A 10,878-nucleotide genomic window follows, 5' to 3' on the forward strand; every position below is an offset into this window, starting at 1 on the left:
AGAGCATACTGTCTTTAAACAATTGAATACATTCTATGGTTTATTGATATTTCATTTGTTGTGAGAAGGTTTACAGCCAGTGATGCTGAACAAGGGATATATGATTTTAAGGACATGAAATAGTAGGGAAAACTCCTTTAATGTGCTGAATTTTTCCTCCAGTTTTTCAAAACTCTTCTAAACCTAAATTCCAAAGGATTTATGCCCTCTTAGAACATATATCTGGAAGATCAAAAAGCAGTGTTTGTCTTCCATGGTCTTTATTTATACCGAAGAAAGTTTACCCAAGTCAGGACTTCATGGTCTTAGGTAAGCAAAAGGAAAACATTTACCCAGTTGGGAATATTCTCGGAAATATGCAATTAACAGTCTGTTAAATTTTCCATTTTAATGCTACAAAAATAAAAATGGCTTGATATATCACAATCAAGATGCAAAAATAAATTGGCTTTTGAGTGTCTAAAATGTTTTTGCTATGGCCATGAGCAGACAAGCACCATCAGATGCAAAGTATTGACTGTCAAATGAATTGCAGGAAATACAAAAACTTCAGAATGTTTAGGTTGTCTTATGTCAGGTTGGTACACATTTTGTTTAACACAGTATTGAAAGCCTGACTTATTGGGAAATAAAATGGACATAAGTCTAAGGGGAAGCACACATGAATTTAATCTGTTGATAACCAAGTGATTAGAGGGGGGCTACATATAATAAATGTACCCTAATTATTGAAAAAACTTCAGATTGAAAGTTCTACCTTTATTACTTTTTTTAAGGAGGAGGAAAAATAACAACATGAGTTCCTCTGAAAATAATCTGCTGTAAATGAGTAGTGGAGGGAATGGGAAAAAATCATGAAGCAAAAGCATTAATAAATAAATGCTTCTCTCTGTAGATAGATGATTAATGATAGATGATGATAGATGATAGATAGATGATAGATACACAGATACATAGAGATAGCTAGTTAATAAGAAATTCTATGACAAAACCTCTCCTATATTCTGGAGCTAAAAAGACATGTTTCCGCCCTTAGAAATCTTGCAAGTGAGTGGGGAAGAAAGACACATAAACCTGTAATTATAGTAAAATGTGCTATTTTCATTACTAAATCCTGCACAATACATGATGAAAATACAGAGTAAGGTAGATTGTATACCAGATTTTAGTTGTCAATACATTTTTAAAATGCATGAGTCTCTGGAAAAAATATTTATTTATTTTTTTTAAAGATTTTATTTATTTATTTAAGAGAGAGAGAGAGAGAGAGAGAGAGACAGCATGAGAGGGGAAAGGGTCAGAGGGAGAAGCAGGCTCCCTGCTGAGCCGGGAGCCTGATGTGGGACTTGATCCCAGGACTCCGGGATCATGACCTGAGCCGAAGGCAGTCGCTTAACCAACTGAGCCACCCAGGCGCCCTGGAAACAAAAAATTTAAACATAAGAAGAAACTTATGTGTTTGAAAGAGACTATATGTTTTGAGACTCAGATAAAGATATGTTTTGAGCAAACTAAAACTTTGAAAGCAGAAAAAAATTCTGCATGGATTAGTGATGTAAAAACAATTTTGAGAATCTTCCAGCATTTAAAGAAAACTGGGAGACAGATAATGGAAATTAAAACAGAATATGATGGATGAAGAGGTCAGGGAATACAGATTAAACCTGTTAATACTTAGTGGAGTTATAGAAACTTGGTGGAGATAAAAGGAAAAAGAAACAATAACTAGAGAAAAAGCCAGAGTACAACTGTGAAAATAACATATCATTCATATCAAGAAAGTGAAGATTAATGTAAAATAAAAAAGGTAGACAAAACTGAAAAAAGATAGTATATTCAATTTATAAATATGCGTTAATAAAAATCAAAGTTAGCATATATTTGATAAAAAGTAGATATTTATCTGAAAATAACATTCCTAGAATTTCATAAAATTAGAGAAAATACATTTAAAAGCATAATATCATCTAATCAACAAATGGGCAAAAGACTTGGACAGGTACTTAACAAATGAATATTTCCAAATAGTTCAGAAATGTACAAAATGAAAGCAAAATCATTATTTATCAAAGAAAATAAAGAGCCCAGAAATAGGTTCACATAATCAATGACATAGTCAGTTCACATTAGACAAAGGTACAAAGGCAATTCAAAGGAGAATGAACAGACCTTCAATAAATTATGCAAGAATAACTGGATGCCTGCATGCAAAAAATTATTCTTGACACATACATGGCAAATTATACAAAAACTAACTTAAAATAGGCAAAACACATAAATGAAAACAAAAAACTATAAAATTTATAGAAAAGATAGGAGAAAACTAGCATGATCTTGGGTTTCACAATGAAACTTTTGGAAAAATTTTATTATTTATTTATTTATTTGCGAGAGAAAGAGAGTGAGAGAGTGGGGGGGAAGGGCACAGGTAGAGGGAGAGAGAATCTCAGGCAGACTCCGTGCTGAGCACAGAGCCCAATGCGGAGCTCCATCTCCTCCTCAATCTCCATGAACCTTGAGTTCATGACCTGAGCCAAAACCAAGAGTCAGGCGCTTAACTGACTGAGCGACCCAGGTGCCCCAATGAATTTTTACATATGACACAAAAACACTCTTTATAAAAGAAAAATTAGCAGCTCACCGAGCTCAGATCAATGTGTGGGCATGACTGCATTCCTTCTGGAGGATCCAGAGGAGAAGCCATTTCCTCGTCATCCAAAGAATGCCTGCAGTCCTGGGCTTCACGCTGCCCCCTCCACTGCTTCATCTTCATCTTCAAAGTCAATGATTGTTTTCACTCTAGCTTCTGCTTCTGTTGTCACAGCTCCTCTGACTGACTCTTCTGCTGTCCACTTTCACTTTTAAGGACCCTTGTGATTATGTTGGGCCAAATGGATAATTCAGAATTATCTCCTCATTTTAAGGTCAATTTAGTAGCAACCGAAACTACATTGAAATGTTAAATATATAGAAGGAATACTTAGTTTAATGTTAATTCCTCCTAGCTATGTAACATAACATATTCATAGATACCAAGGATTAAGATATGGTGGTCTTTGAGAGTCCATTATTCTCTCTCACCAGGTTATAAAAAATTAGAATAGTGGTTACATGTTCCTAGGAGGGATGACCTGTAGTAGGCACTAAGGAGGCTTGTGGTGTTAGTAAGATCTTATATCTTGATCAAGGTTGTCTTTACAAAGTTATGTTCCCTTTGGGTGGTGATGGTAGCTTTAAGAACTACATTCATTTTTTTTTTTCAGTTTTAAGTGATGTATTAAACTTTGATGAAATAGTACATAAACACAAGAAAGGGGATATATAAAGTGATTTTTAATGTAAAATAATATAAAACATATTGCAAGAGTAAATGGATAATTGTGAGAAAATTTAAATTAACTTTTTTCCAGAAAGGAAATATTACATAATAATACATATAATATGCTTAAAATGGCTTTATAACCAATTATTTTGGTAGGGACTTTAAAATTTATGAGAAATGTTTTCAATGATACTTTTACCTTCCAAAAACATTTAATGAGATAAAAGTATTCTAATGTATTTGAATCATATCATAAGCATAATACCAAGAGCCGACAAAAATGTCACATAAGATTCATGTTTGGAGTAAAAATAAAAATAATACAGTATTAAATATTTTGAAGATAATAGGGTGACAACCTCAAGATAAAGTTGATTAAATCCATTATGGAGCCAGAGTACACAGTACCAGGCAGTCATTCAAAATATATTATTGTAAATAGTGAACCAATATGATTTCTAATACTGTACAAAATCACAAAATGAGAATGTTCTTTCAGCATAGGGTGGAAATAGAAAGATTTTTATGTTTACATTTTGTTTATCTATATATTTTCTCTATATTCACAAATATGGAATTTATTTTGAAAATAATTAACTTTTCTTGAAAATAAATTGACTTTCAAAACTGGTTGTATACATACACATATATACATATGTACAAACGTATATACACATATATATGCATGTACAAATACAAGTGTATATATGATATACAAATATATATGTGTATGTGTGTGTGTATATATATATATCTACACATTTTTATTCATCTTTTTCATTCTTCTTCACAGCACATATCAAGACCTTGCACAGGTATCTATTTGTTTATTTGTTTGTTTATTATAAACTAACTGCTTCATGGCATCAGTGTCTTTTAGTGCTACACCCACTTTCAAAACAGTAAATTTCTTAGTTATGGTATCTTTGTATACTAGCATTTGTATTTTATTTAAACTAAGTATTCCTTCTATATATTTAACTAAATTTCAATGTAATTTTAGTGACCTTAAGTTTTTTAAGCATACCTATATTCTATAGCACCATAACTTTCATTGCATAAAATGTAATACTATTTTTTCATAATTATCATTTCTGATATAAACAATTTTTAAAATTCATTATCACCTCCTTTTATTTTTCTTTCCTAGAATTCTTCCACGTTCAATCATTAAGCTCTGCTGGCTGGACCTCTATGAAAACAGAATGCACTAGAATTATATATAGATATAGGATTATGTTATACAGTTTAAATTTGAATACGTCTATTTAGTGTCTCTACAAAACACTATATTTTTGTTTCTATCCTAATGTATAAAGTACATATTAGGCAGGTTATTATTTTAAAATAAATAAACTGATTGAAATGGCCAAATGCCTTTATTCAGCAAACTTATACATACTATAAACATTTCAACTTTTCTTGTTGGGGGCTTAACTCAAATGCACTTAACTAATTTGCGATAGTTTCTATCCTGCTACAGTAACTAATATGTCAGTCTGCAGTTACCGAGACATTTTTTGTAACTTTTCCTGAAATTCTCTTCAAAACAGTGATTCACCCATAATGTCTCTGACTGCCGTATTATCAGAAGTTGCTTTCACCTCTCCTAAATCATAAAGTGATGTGCACAATTCTTATTAACTCCACTGACTAGAAATCTTTAAGAAGTGATTGATGTGACCATTCTGAAATGAAGCGGCTTCCAGCATTCCAACTACAAAGGTGATCACTGAAGATGATGGACCACTAAATTCTGCAGGAGAGAGAATTTTTCTATTAAGGTTTGATAAACGACAGCAACTTCTGTGTTCATTTACTTTTCATTTTGCTTTAACTTTTTCATTTTTTTAATTTAAGTTTTCTAATCCATCTTGAACTCAAAAGTAGCTCATCAAGTATCAGTTTTAAAAAATAACTGTAAAAATGTTTGCAGACACCAAACCTACCTGTTTCAATAGAATGACAAAGTATAGTTTGATAATTTCATCAAATTTAACTCTGTAATTTCACTATAAAGTTAATAATGGTCTTGCTATATTTACCAGATTTTTCCTGCAGTCACTTATTCAGTTAATGATGTAGCGGAGGCTACTTGTGATTCTAAAATTCACAGTTCCTTGTGAGCCTTTGTCAGTATAATATTACCACTAAATACAATCACAACAGAATTAGTGTTAGGATTTTGAAGTTGAATTTAATCTAATTTTCATGTGCTTATATAAATTGTATAGGTATGTAATGCGAGCATATAGGTTGTGTGTGTGTGTGTTTGCCATTGTGCAAGAAATCATTCCTTTTCTCAATCTATGCTTTAAAAGCAAACTTTAGTATATCCACAAATATGTATTTCCATCCTTGCTATATTTATGTAAGCATAAAAATGAATGACTGAATCCTACTAACCTAGCTATTTGGATCTGCCAACATTTTTAAAACCTGTCCTATTGATAATTAACGAGAGTGGCATATTTTATTAGATCTAGAGTTCTGTGCTTTTTAAAAAAAAATCATTTATTTCACCAATATTTATGTAAATGAATTGTAAAATATTCAGTGACTGTTACATTTCTGTCCCTTTCTTTTCCAGTTACTGATCAGGAAGTTAGAATGAATTATTATTGCCAGCTTACTCAAAAATTTGAATAATTTAAATATTATTTGCTTTCTTTCCCATGCCAAAATTTGGCATCGAACTACATTAACCACATGCAGTGTTAGCAAACTAGAGGTAAGGGAATTCAAAACTAACATATTTTGGCTGGTGTGTAAAACACTCTGAAATAATCCACCTGTGTTAGAATTCTAATATTCTTTTAATCCTTTTTGATGGCTGCTAATTTGAATGGCTTCAAATTAAAGGACGACAACAACACAATAGGAATCACACAAAGATAATAATGGCTAACATTTATTGAGCTGATACTATGCAGCAGGCAATACACTGAATTTTACCAAGACTGTATCATTTAATCCTCATAAAATTCTAAACGAGTTACTGATATGTTATCTATTACACATATAAAGGAATTGATTTGTAGAGAAAGTAAGTGACCTTCCAAGGTAAGGCAGTTTGCCAATGGAGGGATTTAAGACCTTTTACATCCAGTCTCCAACACAATCACATGTGGCTACACATTTGAGTTGTCTCAATACAATACACTTTTAAGAAAAAGAAGTTCTATTTAATTAGCTTTTGTTGAGGGAAGTTCAGTAAGTGTATTTTTAATATATTTTTACTGAAAGAATTTGCCAACTCCAGTGACTCTAAAACATAGCCCAGACTAATGCTCTGTCCATTCACTGGCCCTACTTTCTAAAATATTAGAATTATGTTCCTATTTTTCCAGTTTCACAGACTATTATATCTAAAATAGGTATTTATTTCCTATTGCCTATTTTCCTTCAATGGTCACTAAGTTAATCTGGTAGTCACATTTAATTTACACAACTATTTTATTGGACTTAAACATTTTTAATTAAATATATTTAGGGATCAAATTATGTATATGCTCTAAATATATTTTATCAATTTAGTCATGGCAACTAGTCCAAGATAATATATTTTACAGGAAATGTACACAGAAACAACAATGAATACATAAATATAATTACATCAGATATGATTTAAGCATCTAATGTGTCATTGAATAAAACAAATCATTTTATATCTATGAAAAAGTAAACTACATGCTTTTTAAATGCAGTATGATTTTAAGAGTAGCAAGAAAATTAGTAATATTAACAAATGAAGTGCTGTTAAATTCATAGTAAGATTGTTCTTGAATCCTCTCCTTAGTATTGCCCCTTGGAAGTACTGTGTTCACTACTAATTTGTGTGTTTTTAAGTCTGTTATTTCTTAGAACTAAAATTGTCCTTTCTTGACAACAAAACAAATTTCTGTCTCAATTGAAAATTCAATATCATACATAAGCAAAACAATAGCAACATTTCTATTCAACGTAATAAAAAGAGCATGCTTGTGTACCATAACTACTGGTAGTAATAGTGATTTGAATTTTCCAGCCAAAGTAGTAACTCATACATACATACATACACACACGGTCATGAATACCAAAACGCTATTGCTATTGTAGATGGCACCATTCTCCTGATAATCTTAATCATCGAGTAAAATAGAAAAATAGTGTTCAGCTATATGGCTGCATAAAATAAATATAATAAAATCGATATGCTATATATGTCCTCTATGGGTAAAAATTAAAATGGTAAGAAAATCCTACCAGTAGGAGCAAAGTGCAAGGATAAACAAAACAATTAATCAGAACAGTGAGTAGAAAATAAAACAAACCAAACAAATCCCCAAGCATGTGGACATTTATTTTAGGAAAAATGAGCTTAATCTTTTTAGTATCCTTATAGGAAAAAAAAATAGAACTTGACTCCTGTCTCACTTTATTCTTGAAAATTAATCCCAAGATAATTGTAGATTTGAATGTTGATGATGAAACTATAAAACTTCTAGAAGAAAACATGGGAGACTGGTTTCAAGGCTTGATATTTGGCATTTTGTTTTAATAAATAACACAAAAGACACTAATTTCAAGGGAAAATATTTATAGTTGAACTTCATTAAAATTAAATAAATTTGTGCATCAAAAGACCCCTTTGTAAGAGGAAAAGAAAGCTACAGAGTAGTCGCAGATATGTGCCAGATGAATACCAAAGTTGTATACCAAAAAAGACTCTGAGCCAGAATAATCTAACTTCTGCAAGTTAAGAAAATCATATTGAAGATACAATTTCTTAAGTCTTTTACAAAATTGGATATCCAGCTTTTCAATAAGAATGTAATACCTATTCAACCTCAATAATGGTCAAGAAAACACAAGACAAATTGCAATATGAGGTCATTTCTTCTCCTCTGGATAGGTAAAATTGAAAACAAAACAAAACTAAATAATAATGCTGAGGGTTGAAATACACATGGAGCAGAAAGAATTCTCATGATTCCTGGTGTAAATAAATTATTAAAAACACTTTGGAAATATTTTTAACATTGTTTAATTGGAACATATACATTCTCTTAGATAAAGATGGATATAGAGATAGAGATATATTATATAGTATTATATAAATATGGATGATGTAGATATGCAAATACAAAAATGAGTGCATATATGCACCAATAGATGTGTGCCCAAATATATCTAGCACCACTCTTCACAATAGCCCACTTAGAAAAAAACCTAATGTTCTTCAACAATAGAAAGAATTAAAGTATTAAAATAATATATGCTAGGGAGCTGGGCTACAGTGGTGCGCAGGCGCCAAGGCTACGTCCGGCAGGAGTTTGGGGATCGCAGGCCAGAGGACCGATTGTGTAGTCATGTCGGCGTCGGTAGTGTCAGTCATCTCGCAGTTCTCAGAAGAGTACTTGAGCTCCACTCCTCAGCGTCTGAAGTTGCTTGACGCGTACCCCCTGTACATACTGCTGACCCGAGCGCTGCAATTCGGTTCTTGTCTCCTCGTGGGGACCTTCCCCTTCAACTCTTTTCTCTCGGGCTTCATCTCTTGTGTGGGGAGCTTCATCCTAGTGGTTTGCCTCAGGATACAGATCAACCCACAGAACAAAGCGGATTTCCAAGGCATCTCCCCAGAGCGAGCCTTTGCTGATTTTCTCTTTGCCAGTACCACCCTGCACCTTGTTGTAATGAACTTAGGTTGGCTGAATTATTCCCATTTATTTAATTGGGGAGTAGGAAACTAGAAGAATGTTCACTTTTTGATTTCCTCTGGATGAGAGCCTTTGAGATGGCAACTTGGACACGGATTTTCTTCAGATTTATAGTTACTGATTCTGATTTGGAATGTAGGTGGAGAGCCCAGAGAAGCTCCCTTGCTTCTGTGTTAGAGCAGCTTTGTAATGAGCATTTATTACCGTGATGTCTGCTTCCCATTAAGTGTAACCTTTTTGCCTTCCAAATTAAAATACTCCATGCCACTCAAAAAAAAATATATATATATATGCTATAATGGAGCTGCCTAACACAACTGTTGCCAGATATAGAACATTCCCGTTATAGCAGTATGTTCATTGTACAGGGCTGTATAGGAAAGAAGCAGAATTAATCTGTACTACACAAAACCACATAGATAAATTTCACAAACATAAAGTTGATTGAGAGAAATCAGTCACCAAAGAATGAATACCGTATGGATTCATTTACATAAAGTACAGGCAACTTCATCTGTAATGCTAAAAATCGTGATGTTTATTTTTCTTTTGTCAACTAAGGAGAAACTAATGAATGAAAAAGAGCATGAAAGGTAGATTCTGAAATATGATTAATATTTATTTATTAATCTGGGAAGTAGGTACATTGGTATATTCATTTTGTTACAGTTCATAAAGTCTTAACTAATTTGTTCACATTAGGCAAGAAATGGCATTTCAAATGATCAGGGAAAAAGAAAAGAAACCTGAGAAGATCAAAATAATTAGAAAACAAAACCAAAAGTTTGGCTTAATATCATTTTTTTTAAAGGTGTCAATTTTCACCTTGTCAGGAAATGAACTTCTAATTTTCAATCTGTATATAATTATATGAATGCAAATTAATAAATGTTTAACTCACACATATGAAATATACTCTTTTTTACAAGGATATAAGCCATTTGCTAAAGTAAATCAATTTGATAGCATGAATTATTATAGGATAAATAAATGTATATAAATTTCAACTTTCATATTTATATCTGTACTGGGGAATCATTTTATTAAATAATTTTACTGAAATTTCACCCCTTTCATTACAGATATTCTTTTCCAGTTAAAGAAAAATAGAGCTGAAACATTGGACTCTCTGAGTTACTCACATGGTCTCTGTGTCTCACTGATGTGAAAACAAGATATTTTTAATATAAATGAATAATTAAATGCTACCTAAGCAGATATGTATAATTGAGAAAACATTATATTGTTCATTGTCAAATATCACTAAGAGATCCACTACCAGTTTCTTGAAATCCTTTTTTGTACGGTAGATTAAAAACGTGAAAAATAAACATGAATTTCTTAATGAGAGTGCCATTGAATTTTAGAGAAGAGTCAGTCCACCTTTTTTCTGAACCACTTGTTTATAAAGTCAGGGAAACTTTCTGCAAGTGATATCTAACACAGAAACCCAATATATTAAAAAAACAATTCAAAGCTTAAAAAGTGCTGTTCTATATCAAAAAGCAGAAGGCAGAGGCTATAGTATATTTCCCTGTTCCTTTATTTTCCCAATACCCCCCGGCTGAGGCCCTTAGAACAACTTCAAGTAACCACTATACATAGTCATAAAACAGTTTGAGAATCAAATAACAGATTTACTTGGTGCTTTGGGTTATTGAAATAAAATCCATGAGATAGACAGGTGAAGCATTTTATTCAGTGTCACATATTGGGACAGTGGTAAAATGAAGAAAGAAATTTCCTCACCTTTAGAAAAATGTTTACTTGCAATCCCCAGTGATATTCTTTCCACTTGGTATTATGTCTCAGTAGTTCAAAATTATATTTACAGTAAAAGCAAGTTTGTTGACTTGT

At 32.1% G+C, this 10,878-nt stretch overlaps 1 pseudogene; it reads left to right on the forward strand.

The window, feature by feature from the left end:
* Positions 1 to 8,673: 8,673 nt before the first annotated feature.
* Positions 8,674 to 9,106, forward strand: LOC114204871 (dolichyl-diphosphooligosaccharide--protein glycosyltransferase subunit DAD1 pseudogene; annotated as a pseudogene).
* The last annotated feature ends 1,772 nt before the right edge of the window (positions 9,107 to 10,878 follow it).

This window comes from Eumetopias jubatus, unplaced genomic scaffold (assembly GCF_037043125.1).
Source record: "Eumetopias jubatus isolate StellerSeaLion01/CBP00866 unplaced genomic scaffold, mEumJub1_p1.0 scaffold_5, whole genome shotgun sequence".
Lineage (NCBI taxonomy): Eukaryota > Metazoa > Chordata > Mammalia > Carnivora > Otariidae > Eumetopias > Eumetopias jubatus.